Source organism: Xenopus tropicalis, chromosome 1, assembly GCF_000004195.4.
Source record: "Xenopus tropicalis strain Nigerian chromosome 1, UCB_Xtro_10.0, whole genome shotgun sequence".
In the NCBI taxonomy this organism is placed as follows: Eukaryota; Metazoa; Chordata; class Amphibia; order Anura; family Pipidae; genus Xenopus; species Xenopus tropicalis.
In genome coordinates, this window is record NC_030677.2 from 5,463,991 (window position 1) to 5,485,864 (window position 21,874).

A 21,874-nucleotide genomic window follows, 5' to 3' on the forward strand; every position below is an offset into this window, starting at 1 on the left:
CCCACAACTTTCTTTGTTTTGATGTCCGACTATTTTTTTGACGCGGGTGACAATTTTTGGATGTGCGGCGAATTTTTCTGCTGCAAGTTTTTTCATTTGTTTTGCAAAACATTCCGCCAATGGTGAAACTCCATGCCTGGCGAAACATTTCCCCAATCACTGCTAATTAGGATTCAGATTCGGTTTGGCCAGGACCGCAGATTCCTTAAAAAAAAGCCTGGATTTGGCCGAATCCCAAACAGAATCCAGGATTCGGTGCATCCATAAACCAGATACCTTGAAAATAGACCTTAGCAACCAGATACCTTGGAACTAGACCTTAGCAACCAGATACCTGCTAAATTTAAAACTGGAGAGCTGCTGAACAACGCCATACACAATGAAAAATCCATTGTTGCTAAATATCAATGTATAAGTATAGTCGGAGTTCATTTTAAAGGTTGATAATGTGTTTATAAATAACAGTATATATTAAAAAGCTCTGTGCTATAGAAAAGATGGTTAAAGCAGGGTCCTCCTTCTACATGAACACTGACCAGTCTCATTTATGGATTTAATGGTATTCATTTGACTAAAAATCTGATTAGGCCTCTAGACTCTGTGGAACTACATATAAATACCACAAACAATGGACCTATATTTTATAATCTCACTTTTTACACCCATACCGATTCAGCCAGCAAGTTTTCACATTTTGTCTCACCATGTCCAGACACCATTATTTGAGTGTTAAATCCTGCCTCTAGATGGTGCTAGAGTGCAAAGACTTGCCAGCAAAATATGCTTGAATGTGAAAATAGGGTGGGTACATGGGTACCTCTCAGAGATGGATGCTGTAGCACTGCAGTAATAATAATGAACTATATATGCATATATTTCTAATATTCTCAACAAATTCCATTGTTACCTCTTTTCTGTGAATGTTTATGTGCGTATCTTTATTATGGGATGTAGAAAGCAGGTCATGTGCTGCATGGGCCAATCCCATCACTGCTCTGTGCACTCGGTAACTTGGAAAAAATATCCGAGCCGTTAATTTTGATCTCGAGCAATTCCAATACGTATGGTTATAAGCCAGTTGAAATAAATCATCCTTCTCTTTATCATGTGTCAGACAGAAACCATCAGTCGCCAATAGGTCTTTAAGTAACACATCTTCCTCATTCGCCATTACGTGTGTATCAAATTTTGCACTGTCACTCACCCCTACAATTGTTTCTGTAAACTGGAGGCCGCCATTAAAGAGCAATTGAGTATACATGAGAAACCAGGTTACTGGAACCAACAAAGTCTTATCTTTTATCATTTTCTCTACAAGAAATAATGAAGATCTGGTACGAAAGAGTTCCCCACACAAGATAACCACCTCTGCGGTAGATTTCTGTATTCTCACTAAGGTTTTTATATCTCTGTCCTTATCTTCGGTTAGCGCGCCAATGAAGTCAATGCAGGCGCCATGTTTGGTGATCTCGTTCCTGAGGTTCTTACTCTCCCTTTCCCCATAGTCACCACTAGCTGCCAGAATGATCACCCAGGTCCAACCCAGACGTTCCACCAGCTCTGCTATAGCAATGTGCTGAATGTGATCATTGGGCCCAGTACTAAAATAGTATGGATATTGCACTCTATCATTTAGCACAGAGTGCGGGACACCGTAGCTGATCTGAAACATAGTAACAATGTTTGACATTTTCTTAAGTTGAATAAACCCAAAAGCAAGTTCTTGGATAACTTTTATAAATGCTTAATTTACTGTAGATAATAAACTAATATAGCAATAAAGCTATAGGTATTATCTATATAGTTCTGGAGTTCACTCAGATGGTGGCTTTGGTGATCATTTCTCATTGCAAAAGATAGGGACAACCAGGATTATTTAAACAGAAATCTGTCTCTTTTATTTACAAAAGATGTTATATATGATATGTAAGATATAAGATATGTACCTTCCCCTTGTGGTTTCCCAGACACTGTGCCACAATAGCTATATCTATAACACATTTACACAACATTTTGTAGAGATTATACATCATCCACATGATATCACAGTATCAGCACAATGATGATGTTCCCTGTATGCCCCTCTGAATGGTCTGACCATTTCATTATATTAGAAATGTTAAAGATAGCATAATAAACTAACATACCTGTGAGTATCCATAGATGCCCAGTAGCTGGGCTATAGGCAGGGATGTGACTGTTGAGCGATCACCAATAAATCCTGCAATTTCCCCTTTGCCCCTACAGGAGTAATTAGGCACCACATTCCCAGGGCCAGATAATATCTGCAGGACACTCCCTATAGCAAGACGAGGATCCCCACAGGAATCATATACATGGTATCCCAGGGTGATGTTGGGTAACAGATCCGGGTTATTGTTGATCTCATCAGCTGTAAATGTAAAGGCCTGGATCTCCAGGTAGCGATCAATAATGGGGCTAGGGAAATATTAATTTTGTTAGTAAAAATAAATATATATGTATATTGTTTTTTCCAAACTGCTTTTTCACCTACTACTGAATAAAACCCCCCCCACACCCCCAGATATATAATATTTGACAATTCATGGCAAACTTTGAGATATTCAGATGCAGCCAGCAAGTTTTCACATTTTGTCTCACCATGTCTAGACACCATTTTTGAGTGTTAACTCCTGCCTCTAGATGGTGCTAGAGTGCAAAGACTTGCCAGCAAAACACAATAGAAAATGCCATAGACCAAGCGCCACATGGTGGTGACTTTTGGTATTTTTTCCCCTGTGTTAACTGGAAGAGACATGACACAATCGTAAAGGAACTTGGGTACATCTGTATACACAGTCTGCATTCTGCACCTTGAGTCAGATTAAAATTACAAAGCAGCACTGTGTGGCATGAAGCTCACTAGTATTTAATGCCACAGGCAATTAGTTAGTATAGGGGTTTTGTGTGTCCACTACTTGCCCCATATGATTACAACCCCTCTAAATGCAGGCAGTGCTGTATTTACAGGAAGGTATAGCTCCTTGCACTCTATTCAGGGAGTACATGTTTTTGCACTTTGCACCCAACTCTGTGTATCATGAGTGAGACTGTTATGTTTCAGATTTAATGGTTTAAAAATGCTCATTGAACAGTATTATAACATTTTAATATATTGCAATGAAAAGTTTATAAAAGAGCCCCATTGTGGTAATATTAAGAAAATATACAAAATAAATGTTTTAGCCCTTTCCCTGCCAACAACGTAGCTCCTACATGCTGGCATAAAAAGTCGTTAGGTGCGAAGCATATAGGAGCTACGTGTTCTTTATCTTGCGCTTGTTCTCTGCACTCGCCGCTTAATCTGAGTGCAGAGAATGAGCGCAAGATAAAGAACCCCCTAGAAAACTAACACAGGGGGGTAACTAGTGGCCCCTGGGGCGCGATTGCCCAGGTGCCCCATAGGGAAAGCCAGACACATAGATTCTACGTGCCTGGCTTTTCCTGCTCTCCCCCTTCCTTTTTGCGCTCCCCCTTTGCACTGCCCACTCACCGGATCCAACTGCAGTTTATGTCCCTGCACACAAACACACAATCACACACTTATTACATTAGTACACACTTATACTTACACACACATACATTACACTTACACACACATACATACATTTTGGGGGGTTGGGGGAGTTTCACACATTCATAGCACTTACAGCACTCACACTTACTTGCACACACATGCACACAAAACACATTTTGCCAAATTTACACACACACTTACACACTTATGCAATTTTGTGATTTTTTTTTATCGCATAATTTTTTTCTTGCCTGAAAAAAATGGTTTATTGCCATTGCAGATAGCGTATTAACTAACCGCACTGCAAAATACCTTTTGTGTATTGTTTTTGTGTTTTTATTATATTTTCTGTGATTTTGGTGCATTTTTAGTCATTTTATTGCATTTTTAGCCACTGTATTGCATTTTCAGTTATGCATAGTTGTCGTTCGCTTGACTTTGTCTGTAAAACTAATTTGCTCAAGCCAGAATACTCAAACTGTGATTCTGGCAGCAGATATCACTAGGAAAAAAAATAATAATTGATTTTAGTGATTTTTGGGGGGGGAGTTTAGCAATTTTATTGCATTTACATTGTTCTTTGTTAGGGGGTCTTATGGCACATAATACACATACCGGGTGCAAAAACTGCACGAACCGGAGCATTTGTGAAAATTCATATGCACTATTTTGATTTGGGTGCCCCTGTACTCCACATTGTTTGGTAAATCTATGCATATAGGGCATCAAACTGTTCAGTAGACCCCTGGCGTTCATATTTAGAGTGTTTTATATTGATACATTACAAATTGTGGGGGTACATAATGGGGTAAAATGCAAGTTTTGTGATGATTTTCAGAAATGTCATAAAAACCATTCTGTTTAGCATAGCTTTGTAGTTTGGTATTTTGCAGTAAAAATATGTATTTACCCATTTTTGTTTTGTCAGAATGTGTACTTCATTCATTTGCACTATTTTTATTTGGGTGCCTCTGTACACCACATAGTTTGGTAAATTTATGCATATAGGGCATCAAACTGTTCAGTAGACCTTAGGTGTTCCTATTTGGGGTGATTTGCCATTGTATGCAAGAAATTGTGTGAGATAAATGCAGCAAAATGCAACATTTTTAGGCAATTTTCTGAAATGTCATAGAAACCACTAACCTTAGGAAAGCTTTGCAGATTGGTACTTTGGTGTAGAAAGGACTCTTTACCCATGTTGGATTTGTCAGAATGTGTACTTTCCAAAAGTTTTCAGGGGTTACCCTACATTTCTGCAGTTTCTATCCCACATAAAACTGCCATGTGTTTATGAATTAGGTAAAGGTAAGCCATGAAATTAGTGGCACAAGGTATATTTTGGGGTCTCTAAGTGCCATGTGCTTTGATAAACCTATGTACAGTGGGCATCAAACTGTTCAGTAGACCTCTGGGGTTCATATTTAGGGTGTTTTATATAGCTACTTAATGACCTGTAGAAAATAAGATGCTGCATATTGGAAGTTTTAAGGTAATTCTTGATAATGTTATAAAAAACGGCAAACTTAGGAAAGCTTTGCGGCTTGGTACTTTGGAGTAGAAAGACATGAGTACCCATTTTAGATTCAGGGGAATGTGTACGTTCCAAAAATATATGGCTTTCTGGGGTGAGTGTACTTTTTTGTAGCGTTGTCCCACACAAAATAATCTAAATGTGTTGCTTTTGCAGAAGCTGAAATGACAGAAATGGCAGATCATATGGGGGTATGTTCACATTGGGGCCCCTACATGCCACATACTTAGGTAAACCTATACATATTGGGCATCAAACTGTTCAGTGGACCCCTGGCATTCAAATTTAGGGGGTTTTATCTTGGTACCTAATGGTATGTGGGATATAAGATGCTGCAAAATGGAAGCTTTGAGGGGATTTTTGGAATTATCATCAAAATTTCTAACTTTAGAAATGCTTTGCGGCTTGGTACTTTGGAGTAGAAAGACACAGGTACCCATTTTAGATTCGGGGGAATGTGTACTTTCCAAAAATATATGGCTTTCTGGGGTGAGCGTACTTTTTGTAGCATTATCCCACATAAAATGATGTCATGTTGATTTTGCAGAAGCTGAAATGACAGAAATGATAGATCATATGGGGTATGTTCATATTGGGGCCCCTACATGCCACATACTTAGGTAAATCTATACATTATTAGGCATCAAACTGTTCAGGGGACCCCTGGCTTTCATATTTATGGTGTTTTATTTGGTTACTTTATGACCTGTAGGAGATAAGATACTATAGACTGGAAGCTTTGAAGCGATTTTTAAAAAAATTCATACATTTTGATAAAAACCAATAAGTTTAGGAAAGCATTGCGACTTGGTAGTTTGGAGTAGACAGACAGTTCTACCTATTCTGGATTCCCCAGAATCTGTTCTTTCTAAAAATGTATCATTTTCTGGGATAAACCTTCTGTTAGTGGAATTTGTGGCCTTGAAATCTAAAGTATGCAGCTTTCTGGAGCAGTGCTTTGGGAATTTGGTAGTGTACTGCTGGGAGTTTGTGACCTATACAAGTGAGAAATCTCCATAAAACTATATATATTTGGTATTGGCACGTTCAGGAGACATGGGACTTTCCAAATCAGTTGTATTTTCATGCATAAAATAATTTTTGTTTCTGGTGTATGTGTTTATATTATGGAAAATATTATTTCTTTTTATTTTTTTTACATTTAGAAGCCTATATCTTGTTAAAGAATTTAAATTAATTACACAAAAATTCTACCATATTTCGAAAGTTTAGGTTGTCCTGAAAAAAATGATATATTGTTTTCCTGGGTAAACTAAAAGTCCTCCTGAGGAAAGGCCCCTAAAGTGAAACAGTGCAAAATGTTCAAAAACTGTCTGGCAGTAGAAGTTCCGCTTTGACCAAAACGTCTGGCAGTGAAAGGGTTAAAATATAAATAAGACTAGATAAAATAAATAAAAACCTATTATATATACAAAAAATATTCATTCTAAGATAAAATACAAATAAATCAGTATAAAGGTGGCTTGTTATTTGCTCATCAAAGGTATTTTATGGAAGCACTTACTTTTTGCAGAGAGGTATGTACTTCCCTGTGTTATCTGGTATATAATACATCCCACAATTTACAGAGAAGACTCCTCCAATGATGATATCTCCATCCTTAATGTATTTGTATTCATACTTAGGCTTGGTCAGGGGAATACGGCACGGTGAGTCTGACCCACTCAGCTCAGTACTGCAGGCTGTTACCCATATGGCTGCCAGGCAGAATATCACTCTCAGCTGATCAGATAGGAGCCCATTGGTTGAAGACCACATACAAGTAAAATTAATAATTTCCATTCTTTGAAACTGTAGTTAAAAACAAGTTATAATTATTGTCTGCCTGGTAATGAACGAAGCAATGCAGGAAAATAAAAATGTGTGAAGTAGGGATGTCCAATTCTTTATATTGGGTTTCATATTTGTTTTTATCATAAGAAAAGGGGAGACATATAACGTATCTTGTCTGACATGTACCCATATTAGCTTTGTTAGGGAAATAAAAACATAGATACAATTACCTATAAAAGGCAGGGGTGCCGAGCCGTCCAATGACAAGTGAGGCCCCTTTCCAGGTACCTGATTATAAAAGCTCAATACTGTGTCTCTTGATGAAACTAACACCATGCACACAGCATTTTATGCCATTTTACTTGCCTATGCAGTACTGCTCTGTGCATCCTAGGTTCCACTAGAACCCTGAGCCCTAGGGCCCAACTATTACAGCTACTGGTAAAGCATTGGTGGAATTCTGTAGTAGAACCTGTGCCCAACAGGAGATACCCTGGTACCCTCACAGTTCAGTCTGTCCCTATGATTTAATTGCTTTGTTACTTTCCCTGTGGTGCTACAAGGATTTTACTGTTCATTCCCTATTCTTCTCACTTGCCCAGCCCAGGTAAGAAGCTTTATGGGATATTTTGCACTAATTTTGCCCTTGGCTTATCCATCCTACACTAGCTTGGAACATTTAGTAGCAGATTAGGTTGTAATTCTATAAGTTACTATGCACCTAAACTGCAATTCTATACATCCCCACACCCTCTACGTATTTAGCCATTCAGATTTACTCATCCCAATATTCCACTCCATGGCTTGTCCATCGCTCATCCCAATTACCATTTCGCTATGTTTCCTCCGCCTTAAGCAGTTTCTCATCCTGTTCATTGGAAGGAAATACAATGTTGTATATTGTATATTTAAGAATGATAAAACCTGGGGTGCAATGATGGGGTGCTGATAAATATCCAACACAAAAACAGATGTTCTGTGCTGACAAATTCTCAGTATATTAATTGCCATGAAGATAGTTTGCTTCTAAAATAGGGAATGATTTTATCTGCAAATTGTTTTGAAAGCTAAAAGTCCTAAGTGATTGTCAGCTTGTAGGAGATTTCTAGGCTAAAACTCTAAGGATCGTGCCCCCAGTCTATAACAAGGGGATCCAGGGCTGGTTTCCTACTTGGAGTTGAATAGTTTAACTTTATGAGGTTTCTGCAGTGTGACGACAAAAGTAAATGTGCCCCAAAGTGTTGACCATATCTCCTGTATTAGTCAATAGCAAGTGGGGTTGGGGCAACTTCAACACTATAGCAAGTGGGGTTGGGGCAACTTCAACACTATAGCAAGTGGGGTTGGGGCAACTTCAACACTATAGCAAGTGGGGTTGGGGCAACTTCAACACTATAGCAAGTGGGGTTGGGGCAACTTCAACACTATAGCAAGTGGGGTTGGGGCAACTTCAACACTATAGCAAGTGGGGTTGGGGCAACTTCAACACTATAGCAAGTGGGGTTGGGGCCACCTCAACAAACCTTAATAATTATAAAGTGAGCCGGATTGAGGGTCGGATCACATAATTAATTGAAACAAAAGTTGTTCCTCTGAGCTGACGTTCTTCAATACAGTAAAACAATATTAAAGGAGAACTAAACCGTAAGCAAGAATTAGGGTAGAAAGGTTGTACTGTACATTATGTTTAAGGCTTATGTACCAGCCCATGATACCCCTGTAGCAGAAGACGCAGGTCTCTCAGCATTTCCCAAGTAACTTCCCATCTATGGTTACCACTTATTATTCCCTCTAATGTTTAGGGTGGAATGATGACATTACATCAGGGGAAGGAAGTTATTCAATGGCAGCCATTGACTGGTTGAATTCTGCATCAATCAGGGCATCAATCAGGGCAGAGTGCTATCTGACACAGGTCCTAAAAACAGGACAGGCAGTTTTGAACCCAGGCAGCCCATGTGAAACCCCTCTGGGCAACCCTATCCCTGCCTGATACACAGCCCCTGCTTAGTCTGCTTTACAGTCACCTGAACATCAGGACTGAGCTAAACCTAAATACCATTAGTAATAGACCTACATACCTGTAACCCTATAGGATTAGCCATTTACTTTGGAAGATTCCAATATTAAAGGTAAAACCCTACTCTGCAGGCAAATACAACCATCAGCGACGGGCAAATCTGCCCTATTTCACTTCACAAATCATTTGCAAAATGGCAAAAATTCACAAAGCACATTGAAGTCAGCGGCATTTTTACACAGTGACTTTATCCACAGCAACTTTTATTTTCCAGCAAATAATGCATTAAAGTTTATGCAGGGAAACCTGGCAAAAATGTGCTTCATACTACAGGTATGGGACCTGTTATCCAGAATGCTCGGGACCAAGGGTATTCCGGATAAGGGGTCATTCATTAAAACATAAATTTAACCTAATAGGATTGTTTTGCATCCAATAAAGGGATCAAATACAAAGCACTGTTTTATTATTACAGAGAAAAAGGAAATCAATTTTTAAAAATCTGAATTGTTTGATTAAAATGGAGTCTATGGGAGACGGGCTTTCTGTAATTCAGAGCTTTGCGGATAACGGGTTCCCAGATAAGGGATCCCATACCTGTATTAGTAAATACAGCACCAACATATTGCTAAGGACTTTACAGACATTATACATAACTCACACCAGTGGCTGCCCCGCACAGCTTACAATCTAATGTCCCTATCCCATTTACACACTGCAGGTTGAGTTTACACAGGAGGCGGCTGGTCTGTTTGTTGTTGGAGGGAGAGAGGGAACCCACAGGGGGGGCAGGTTTGAGAAGGAAGGAGGCAGCCAGCGTGGGGCTGATTTTCAGCCTGTGATTTTCCCACATTCACATACATTTGGCTCAGCACAGCATAAAAAAGCACATAATAATTATAATGCTTTCTAATATGTTCATTTTGGCTGAACTTTACAGTAAGAAATAATTTAAGCTTTAGTGGCCTTTAAACCCGATAAGGTTGACTTAGATCAGTGATTCTGCCCCTTCCCCGTACAGCAGGGCCCCCCATAGGGTTACAAGGAAGAACGTTACATTTAGAAGATGAGACAAATGACTTCTTGCTGCCAGAGATGTAAAATGGATCATTGCTCCTTCTATATTGCTGCAGTTGCAGTTGGTCAGTGCAGTCGGTGGAACAGACAGGGAGCTGCTCTATTTATTAGGACAGTGAGGGTGGGTATCATGGTGCTTATATACAGTTCCCTGTTTGCTGATGGCTCTTATGTGATGCTTGGAGCTACTGGGAAGAAATGATTCCCAAAATACCAGTGTTTATTCTAGCTCAGTGATACAGATATAATTATTCCTATGTACCTTTATAATACTTTTAATATTAGGTTACCCAACAGGCACAAGTGGAACTCCCAGTAGATGGATTTGCTGAGGTAAAGAGGCCCAGGCACACTCAGTACCAGAGCTTATCCCACACTCACACTCCTCTCTAGGGACTGAGCAGGATCCCACTCCCCTCTGTGTGACACCCTGTAGGGGGCCTGGGTCACTTCCAGTGGAACCTCCAGGCCCTCAGTCTTCTAAACTGATTCCCTTTCCACTATGATCCCTACACTTACGGGCAGTATCACCCGGGAGAGATACCCCCAATCTACCCTCCTACATTGGAACTCAGAACTTTGTAGATCAAATGACTTACACTCCTAAAGTGCAATATGATTTACACCTGCCACAATTTAATACCTACTTCTGTGGCCCCATTGCCCACATTTATCAAGGGTTAAACTCCTTGGGGCCTATGCCCCAGGCTCCCCAGCACCATCCACCCAGTTCCACATGTGAAACCAAAGAGAAGGAACAACCTGCCCCTACATACTAGATCAAACTATCACAGGAAGTGGTCACTGCCCACCTTGACCAATAAGGAACACATCTCAGCATTGCTCAACATGGGGAAATTTTCAAATATTGAGAGAAAATCTTATGAGAAAAGTGTGGCTGCAGTGCCGGATGCAATAAGGAAAATGCATATGTGACAGTGTGAGAGAACTTGAGCAGAAGTGACCAATAGTGAGCAAAAGGGCTCAAAGGAGGGAGAAGGAGGCTCAGGGTGGTCTGTGGTTCTTAGTCTTGAGCCCTGACTGCCCCTAATTATTGACCAGCATAGAAAATGTCCTGTTGTGTCAAAGAAGGCAGTGCCAGAGTGAAGCCCCATAATTAATGACATCACAGATGCCATCTTAAGAGTCAGTGCAAGTTCAGGAAGTGGTGGTTGCACCTACACTAGGGGGGGGTGCCCCTTTCCAAACCCACGGCAGAGGGAAGCAGTCAGAAGGAATTTGGGACTCACTCCAAAGAAAGTGGCTGAGTTTTACAAGTTCTGCACACCCAAGAGAGGTGGAGGTCCCACTCTGGTTGAAGGGGAATGCCCCAAGGAACCTGAGGAAGGGGGAGTAGAGTATTATGAACCCATGAAGGTGGGTATGAGAAAAACAGCATCTCAGTTCTCCAAGGTTGTTTACAGTGAATACAGTGAATTCAGGTAAAAGTGCTTGTACCTGGGCCATTTTGAATCTATCATGTGGCTAGTGAGTTCTCTCATATTAGAGAACAGCCAGTGGAGTCTGTTCCTGGTTGGGAAATGTATTTTAAAGGGGTAGTCACAACCTAAAAGGGGGTACTAAACCCTTCTGTGCAATACTGCTTAACCAAACTGCACTCAGTTTTTTCTGGACTACAAACCCATGAACATTCCTCAGGACCAGAATCCTGGATGAGACAGTGTAAAGAGCCTCTGGAGAATCTAGAGAATTTTCTCTACCTCATATTCCTGCTGGCCATCTATAATGATGGGAGTAGGAGGTAGTTGACCAGTGGAAAAACAATTACAAATGACAGAAATAATCAGAAATAATAAGAAAAACATGAAACGCATTAGGGATACATTTCTCTTGGGGAAGTTGGCATTAGAGAGCCACTTGATGGATCATTTCCAGAATAGAGAAAGGACCAATAAACATAGGACCCAGTTTGGGAGAAGGAATGCTTAGATGAATATTCTTGGTAGATAATCAAACCTTGTCAATCAATGGAATAGGAAAAACTTGGAAATAAATTGTGAACCTCTGTCAGACACAATTTCTGTCGGAAATTCATGGAGACGAAAGATGTGAAGAATAAAAAGTTCAGAAAGTTCCCGAGCTGAAGGGAGTTTGAGTAATGGAATGAAATGTGCCATCTTACTGGATTGAAAAGAGGCACAGACAGAAGGTGACTTAATAAATCTATAAAATATAAAAAAAAATATATATAAATGTAAATACAATATAAATATTAAAAATAAAACAATCTATAAAATATAAAAATTATATAAAATATATAAATAAATAAAGTCTTTTGTACTCCCAGGTGACCCGCTTGATTAGAACAATGGGTTTGCTGAAGAATGAACAGATAAAGTGCAGGAGGAACGAAACCAAACCAATTGGAGTGTTTTTGGGAGCAATAGACTAGGAAGACTGGATGTGAGAACCAACTTGAGGCAATGGAATAATTAAATCTTTATCTTCTTTAGGTTGATCCACAGGGAGAAAACACTTATAAAGAGCATCTATCTTTGTAATAAATAAAGTTAAACCATGCAAAGAATAGTGTCTGTACATATTCCATATTCCAGATTTTTATGTTTAGTAAAGATGGAGATAAGATTGAATGTTCCTTCAAGATGACGCCCCTTCTCCAAGGCCAATTTGATAGGGAGTAGTTCCAATGTCATAATTCTACTCAGAAGGAGAAAATTTATTAAAAAATAGGAAAAAGGTTGTAACTCTTGTACAACTCTGCCTTCTATGAGGAGCCAGAGGGGAAGCTGAATTCCTTATAGCCTTCTGGTCAAACTCCTGCTGAAGAATCTGATAGTGGGGCAGAGAGTGATTCTGAGAGCATAAGTGAGGAAGGGGTGCAGTGATCACATTGCAAGTATACTGTTAAAAGCCGTTAGCAGTGCAGGAACCCTGCAGGGAAGTTGATCTACCTACTGACACCAATAACATTGTATTTACTGGGCATGATCCTATCCTGTCAGGTGTCTAGTTAAAAAGGTATGGGGACCTGGAGAAATAGAAAGAGGAGAGGATCTAAAAATAAATTTTTTTCCACTCAGGATAGTATCTGCCAATGTGTCCAGTATGAAGTAACCCCTGTTCCATGTTTAAGGTGTACCAGGTTCTTGAACACTCCTTGGTGGACATTTTTTGTCCTCCAGGAATCCAGATTGGGATTCTCTGTGGATCTTGGGAGAGCATCCCAGAGTGGCATTGTGGTCCCACCTTCTTCTTAATAGTGCCAGAACAAGATGCAGGAGTTGGGATACTATTGGGGGGGGGGTATTCAGGGATCCAGGTACCTCATAGAATCTCAAAGTATCTCATAGAAGTTAAGGTAGGGAAGTGTCCACTGTTGGATGTATCAGTGGTGGATCACAGAATGCAGACTATTAACATCTATGGGCCACAGTCATGGCAAGGGGAAAGAACTCTGCTTACAAATTACAACAGTACCTGCTCATCTCTATCCTGGTCTTCTTGCCTGGTGACTTTAACCAAATCCTTAATGCTGCTGACAGATCAGGTCACTGCTTGATAAGCATGAAGAACATCCTGCAGCAGGCTGATATGGTTGATATCTTCATCCATGATGGTTGGGTGGGAAAACTTACTTACTTATCAATGTGCTGGAAGAAGTAGTCAGATATGGCTTTCATCAGGTTGCTAAACGTCTTCATAGAGGTTCAGAAGGTTCTTGTTGATTACTCAGATCATCTTGCTATCTTTTTCTGTTGGGGGCTTCCTTAGTTCTAATTAAGGGTCAGGGGTTCTGGAGGTTAAGTGCTGATTCCCTGGAGGGAAAGGCAACATGGCACTCCACTGAGTCACTCCTTCAGCTTGAGTTAACAGGAGCTGTGTTTTTGACTCTATGTCACACCAGATAAGGAATCATTATGCACCTTCTTCTTGATGCTCCCCTTCACACATTTGGTGAATTCTCTCATTACACTGTTCCCCTTGTGGACTATCAGTAAAAAATAAATAAATGTTTGGGTTTTACCCTTTACTTATGATACTTCTTTGGTGGGGGGATCGCTCAGCATCCTGGCTTTTTTCTCAGTCCATTGGTCAAAGGCCCCCTCTGCTCCTTGCAGTGGCAGGTAGCACCCCCAGCCCCTCTGGGAGTTTCTAACACTGAAAGAGAGCCTTTCTGCTCTGCACCCTGCTGCTATTTTGCTCTAGGGCAGTGATCCCCACCCAGTGGCCCATGAGCAACATGTTGCTCTCCAACCCCTTTGATGTTGCTCCCATTGGCCTCAAAGTAGATGATCATTTTTAAATTTCTGACGTAGAGGCAAGTTTTGGAGACATGTGCCCTGCCAAACAGAGCCTCCTTTAGACTGTTAGTCAACATTGCACTACCAAGGAACCAATCACAACCCTTACTGGGAACTCCCTAGGAACTTTTTTCATGCTTGTGTTGCTCCCCAACTTTATGCATCTTTAAATGTTGCTCATGGGTAAAAAAGGTTGGGGACCCCTGCTCTAGGGACTTGACCATCTTGGGGGTTTCCATTTCAACTTTTTCAGTATGTCTCTGACTTTCTCATTCCTCACATATTTCCTTTGCAACAGCAGAACTTACAGCAATATTATCCATACCCACTGTACCTCGCTGTGCTTCTCACTATGCTTTAGTGGAACTAAGTGCATTTTTGGAATCCCTACAGCTTGGGACACCTGTCTCCTAAAGTCTCCTTTCAATAATGCTATTGGCATCAGATTTCGCAATACGTAGAATTATATTGTGTTTAGAAACAAAAAAATATTTATTGTTGAAATTTAGTATTAGTTATTGTTATAAAAGCAGATAATACAATTCTGTAATTTAGTTAATTACATTTCTATAGTGAGGCAAATGAAGAGAAAAAACAAACATATATAAATATTGCACAGGTATAGATGGTATTAATAGTCTTATTTCCTTATGTTCTCTATTTATTATTCCTAAGTAAATATTGTTTTGAGTTCATCTCTGGCTTTAATATAATAATGTAACATTTGGGTAGGAATATACAGAAGAGAAGGCCACAAGATGAAGAGATGATGGCAAATATTTCCACTGCCACCATGTATTTGCCTTTGGTGCTCAGATAGGCCGGGATCATTGTGATCCAAACACTGCAGAAGAGCAGCATGCTGAAAGTGATGTACTTGGCCTCATTAAAACTGTCCGGTAAGCTCCGAGCCAAGAAAGCTACAATGAAGCTCACAGATGCCAACAGTCCCATGTAGGAGAGGACAATGTAGAAGGCAATGGCTGAGCCCTCATTGCACTGAATGATGATTTTTCCAGGTTCAGAATGTGTGTTGTGCTCCACATAAGGGGGTGCAATGACCAACCAGATAACATTAATCAGAAACTGAATTAATGAGCAAATAAAAACAAGCCCATTTGCCAGTTTTACCCCAACCCATTTTCTCCAGGGACTCCCAGGCTTGGTGGCTTTGAATGCAATGGAAACCATGAGAGTCTTGGCCAGGACACAAGACACAGCTATGGAGAAGGTGATCCCAAAGGAGGTTTGCCGGAGCATGCAGGTTATATCCACAGGGCGACCGAGGAACAGAAACACAGAGAGGAAGCTCAGCTTGATGGAGACAAGGAGGAGGAAGCTCAGAGTGTGATTATTGGCTCTCACTACTGGGGTGTCTTGGAATGAAATAAGGATTCCCAGTATAACTGCTGCTATTATAAAAAACACCAGAGAGAGGAGAATAAAAGCCACAGTGAGGGAATCATCTGTGTATGAGAGAAATTCCATTTGTTTCTGGATACAATGAGTTTTCTCCTGGTTTGGCCATTCATAGTCCCCACATTTTAAACAATTTTCTGCATCTGCAAGAAGAGAAAATTAATATATTTACAAAAGCTGTGAGACAAAGTATAAGATTTTTTGACGAACTTTATGCATGAGACAAACCCAAAGGCCAAGCTTACTTTCCTCCTGGGCAAACCTATTACCGGCCTTACCAAATCACAGCAGAAACGTAATAATTATGTTCTGAGTAGGATCATATAGTAACGGTCTAATAGTGTAAAGTTAGAGAGGATCCAAAACATGTGATAAATAGTTTAAACCGAGCATAAGAAATACATGAAATGGTTTATGTTTGATAGACTACAAGCTAAACAGTGATAAAAAAATTATTTTTCTTTCTGACATTTGTGCTCATTCCTACTATACACCCTACATACACCTAAGATCTTTCTTGACCAGGAGGTAAATACATTGCACCCAGATGCGCCCATTACTGAGCCATTAAAGTTGTATGTAATTAAGGGGTGTTTATGTTGGCACCCACATCCCACACTGGTACCAACCCCTTACAGTCAGGCAGCACCCAAATGCCATTATCAGAAGCATTTTGTGTCACTTTGTGGTGTGTGATACTAGACACTCCAAAGTGACTAGAAAGAACACTGCTTGTGCATAGAACATAAGGGAAAATGAAAATATAACTAATTTGGAAAGCCCCCTATACCCTGAGTGTGTCAATACCAATTATGTATAATAATATGAATAACTGCAAAGCTTCTTATAAGAATTAAACCATTCCGAATGTGATGGTGAATATGTTGGTACCCAATGTGCTATCAGAATATGAACTCTATGGTGAATATGTTGGTGCCCAATGTGCTGCCAGAATATGAACTCTATGGTGAATATGTTGGTACCCAATGTGCTATCAGAATATGAACTCTATGGTGAATATGTTGGTACCCAATGTGCTATCAGAATATGAACTCTATGGTGAATATGTTGGTACCCAATGTGCTGTCAGAATATGAACTCTATGGTGAATATGTTGGTACCCAATGTGCTGTCAGAATATGAACTCTATGGTGAATATGTTGGTGCCCAATATGCTATCAGAATATGAACTCTATGGTGAATATGTTGGTACCCAATGTGCTATCAGAATATGAACTCTATGGTGAATATGTTGGTGCCCAATGTGCTAACAGAATATGAACTCTATGGTGAATATGTTGGTGCCCAATGTGCTATCAGAATATGAACTCTATGGTGAATATGTTGATGCCCAATGTGCTATCAGAATATGAACTCTATGGTGAATATGTTGGTACCCAATGTGCTATCAGAATATGAACTCTATGGTGAATATGTTGGTGCCCAATGTGCTATCAGAATATGAACTCTATGGTGAATATGTTGGTGCCCAATGTGCTAACAGAATATGAACTCTATGGTGAATATGTTGGTGCCCAATGTGCTATCAGAATATGAACTCTATGGTGAATATGTTGGTGCCCAATGTGCTATCAGAATATGAACTCTATGGTGAATATGTTGGTACCCAATGTGCTATCAGAATATGAACTCTATGGTGAATATGTTGGTGCCCAATGTGCTGTCAGAATATGAACTCTATGGTGAATATGTTGGTGCCCAATGTGCTATCAGAATATGAACTCTATGGTGAATATGTTGGTGCCCAATATGCTATCAGAATATGAACTCTATGGTGAATATGTTGGTGCCCAATGTGCTAACAGAATATGAACTCTATGGGGAATATGTTGGTACCCAATGTGCTATCAGAATATGAACTCTATGGTGAATATGTTGGTACCCAATATGCTATCAGAATATGAACTCTATGGTGAATATGTTGGTACCCAATGTGCTATCAGAATATGAACTCTATGGTGAATATGTTGGTACCCAATATGCTATCAGAATATGAACTCTATGGTGAATATGTTGGTACCCAATGTGCTATCAGAATATGAACTCTATGGTGAATATGTTGGTGCCCAATGTGCTATCAGAATATGAACTCTATGGTGAATATGTTGGTACCCAATGTGCTGCCAGAATGGCTGAACTAAATAAGAAGAGTCGATGTGCTGTGTACTTCTAGATCAGTGTTGTCCAACTTCCGCGATACCCAGGGCCAGAATTTTGGTTAATGGAAGCCACTTTTGACCACTCCCCTTTTTTAAACCACACCCATGTTATCATAAGACCATACTTACACTAATGGTGGCCGCAAAAACCCAAATAGTTGGTGCTCACTGCAGGGATATCCCCCTTCATTCATATGTGGAAGAATTTTATTATGTCATATTAAGCCACGCCCTTAAATCCATATGGCTCCTCCTTCCCAGTGCATAGAACAGCAACCCCCAGCATATAATTACACACCTTAGGGACCATATATAAATATGTAATTCTATAACAGCATCAGTTTGTGTTAGTAATAAATGGGGGAGTTTGCCTACAAACCTAGATTCCTGGTAAATCTATAAATAAGGTTTGGGTTGAGGGGCTGATACCTAGAGGTCTCGGGTACAAAATATATATAGTGATATAGTGTGCCTTCAGCAACTGTGTAGCTTGTTAATTACCTGCCTACCTTGTATCAAGCCATTGGAATAACTGCAGCCGAATGTATTCATCATTGTATCATGTGTCTGTATTTATATAAAGGTCTCCAAGATGGAGGGAACTAGAAGGAGCTGAGCCCTTTAGTCTTACACCAGAATTCCAGCTCAGAGATATCATAGTAATGTCATTTACTGACCAAAACACAATAAATACCATATATTGCATTATTGGCAGCTTCAGTTATGATCTAGTTACCAGTTACATTGGATATTTCCCCCTCTGAGCATCTGGCACAGTCATAACAGCAGGGCGGCGCTCTTTCCCTTAGAAGTTTCCTGGAGCCAGGGGGGCAGTTGGGAGAACACTGGGACTTTAGAGTCTACAAATCAGATAAAAAAAGAGTATTTAAAAAATTATGCTGCTATTACTGTTTCAGCTTTTTATATTAAAAAAAGAGAGATTTGTACTGAAGAGGATGAAGGGGAGGAGACAGAAGAGAATGGGAGGAGCATCATGGTTGTGCTCACATCAGTTCATATATATATGTATGGGCTGTACTATCAGTACCCAACAGCTAGATACAGTGTTATACTGTCCCCGGCATCATGAGAAACATAAACCCATTTCTATTCCATACAAACAGCTGCGCACAATACTGATTGCAATGCTCCCTCCGGCCTGCAGGGCTCGGGGGCAGAAATTTAGCCCAATGGTTTATGTACAATAAACACAAAGTTTTTTCTTCCTACCTGGTTATTGGTGTTTTTTTTCCATCTTATCTTTTGGGTATTAATTTCAAGGGAGCTTCCAGATTCTGACCAAAAGTATTTGCCAACTTCTGTTGCTTTGAAAAAGACCTCGGGATCACTGTACAGGGCACAAATGATGTAACTCACAGGAGATTTCATAAGTTCATTAAAAACGATTTCTCTTCCTCGTCCTTCATTATAACGAACATTTCTTAGATACCGGTGTAACTGCAAAATGGAAGGAACCATAAGCTGAGACTTATATTCCGTCACTTCCCATGGGCAACACTTAGTTAGTGTAAGCTTATAGTAAATTAGCCGTTCTATTACCACAAGCTACACCGTATTTTACCCAGGATGAGACTGTATCCTTCAGGGGTGAGCCCTCGCTTTGTATGGAGGCCGGGTAGATATGTGTTGTATTTCTCAATAAATGGGCGCCAGTGGTTCTTAACATTGAAACGATGAACTGTTTATTTACACAGCCACTTGGGAGTAATTACAGCATTACATTACATTAACATTTATTTATAAAGCGCCAACATATTCCGCAGCGCCAACATATTCCGCAGCGCTGTACAATAAGTGGGTTACATACATTGGACAGCACAGAATAGGTAGGTAGTAGCATCTCACGGAACAGGCAGTACTTACAAGGAATAGTCACAATAACTCTTTAGCTGCAGGGCACAATGGGTTAACTCCCAGCTTTCAGGTATATGCTTCCAGTGGAACCTGGGGGATCACTATCTAACCCTAGGTCTGTACACTGTTACCCCTACTCTGGGCAGTATTAATACCCCGGCTTATAATGCCTCTACAATTCCTGGTTGGAGCAAATGCTGCTCACTAAATAGCCCTGCCTGTCTATCAGCCCTAGTGTGACCTATAACAGGAGCTGCCTATTCGATCTGGACCTGCCTATTCCCAGATTTCCACAGTATCTCTCTCTGCCTGCTTGCTCAGGCAGAGAGCTTCGCAAAATGGCCTCTAGCCTCACGGCTGCTCAGCCTTTTATAACCACAGTGCCACCTAATGGCCAAACTGTGGAAATGCACCAAAAGGTCATGCTATGACCCAGGAATAGGGACTTACTTCCTATTACATTTAAGACCCTTAAATACTAGGGGACCCAGAGTTAGAAAAGGTACAATTTACCAGTTCCCTACATTAGTCTTACAGCCAGAGCTCAGCAGGGGGATATTACACACAGCCTAACGAAGGACTAATTAGTCTAGACAGCTGCATTGGACCAATGATTCTTTGTGCAATAAAGTTCTTTGGGAGAGATATACGTTCTCTTTTGTACAGGATAAAGTATATACATATATGCACACACCAACTATGCCTAAGGTAGGGGGGTTGTTTATACAGTCTATGGACACTTTTCTTTTTCCTCTGGCAACTCTGCTCCTCTGACTGCAGCACTGAGCAGGGAGGAGTTGCATTGGGCTGTGGAGGAGGATGGAAATTATATTTCTAGTTTTTACAGTTTTGCCTTCTCTTCTCTCTGACAATCATTTCACCTCTTTTTCTCAGGATTTCGCCCAATGGGCTCTCTAGGGCCTCTACATTTGGTCTCTTTGTGTCCTCTTTATGGTCCCCTCTAACTTCCACAATATCTTCTGAAATAGAGACAGGCTTAAATAGAATCAGCTGGGGAGGCTGATTGGCTCCATCTGTAGTTAATAGGTGGCTCTGAAAGTTTAGTCTCTGCTCTGGGAGAGAGGGGGCAACTGGAGCGAAGGGGTGGAGCTCATACTGTGTGTAATAGTGTTATGGGATTGGCTGCACAGTTACCCCTTAGTCTGAGGGTATTTACTCACAGGAGGTGGATTTCCCAGTAACAAGAAATGTACATATAACTGTGACCCTCTTGTAGACAATAACAAAACTGGTCTGTCCGCCCCCAGGATCCACATGCGACTAATTTCAGACACTATTTCCCACAATACATGCCCCATATAGTGTATATGCTACATTCCTGCTCCACACTGGGTTTGTAGGTTGGAGTTCCCTTCAGGTACACAAGGCTGCCGCTGCTCCTGCTGCTTGTACAGAATGTGTATATTTGCTCCCCTAGATACTCAGTGCTCCCCTACTCTCCCATTACTTGCTCCTGCCATTTGTTTCAATATAAACACTCCCCTATCTGACATAATTAACCTTTTTTTGCCCCAACCAGCCCACTCAGTCAGTCAAACTGAAACAATGAGAGGATTAAGTTCCCCTTGAAGCTGGGTGAAACTGAAACAATGAGAGGATTAAGTTCCCCTTGAAGCTGGGTGAAACTGAAACAATGAGAGGATTAAGTTCCCCTTGAAGCTGGGTGAAACTGAAACAATGAGGGGATTAAGTTCCCCTTGAAGCTGGGTGAAACTGAAACAATGAGGGGATTAACTTCCCCTTGAAGCTGGGTGAAACTGAAACAATGAGGGGATTAACTTCCCCTTGAAGCTGGGTGAAACTGAAACAATGAGAGGATTAAGTTCCCCTTGAAGCTGGGTGAAACTGAAAACAATGAGAGGTTTAACTTGTCCTTGACGGACAGGCTGTCACTGACTATTCTATTTCTCTACTATTCCAAGCCTCCATACGACTCAATGGTACAAAAAAGTTTACCAAACATTAATAAATCACAAATTATTTTCAAACTCAATTTTTTGGGGCAACAATAACGAAAAAATCGAGTTCTGGTAAAAAACCCATTCAGGAATCTCGAAATGATAAAGGAGTTAGAAAAAAAAATCAGACTCAATCTCAAAATTGCTTAGTAAATGAGCCCCTTTGTGTATGGAT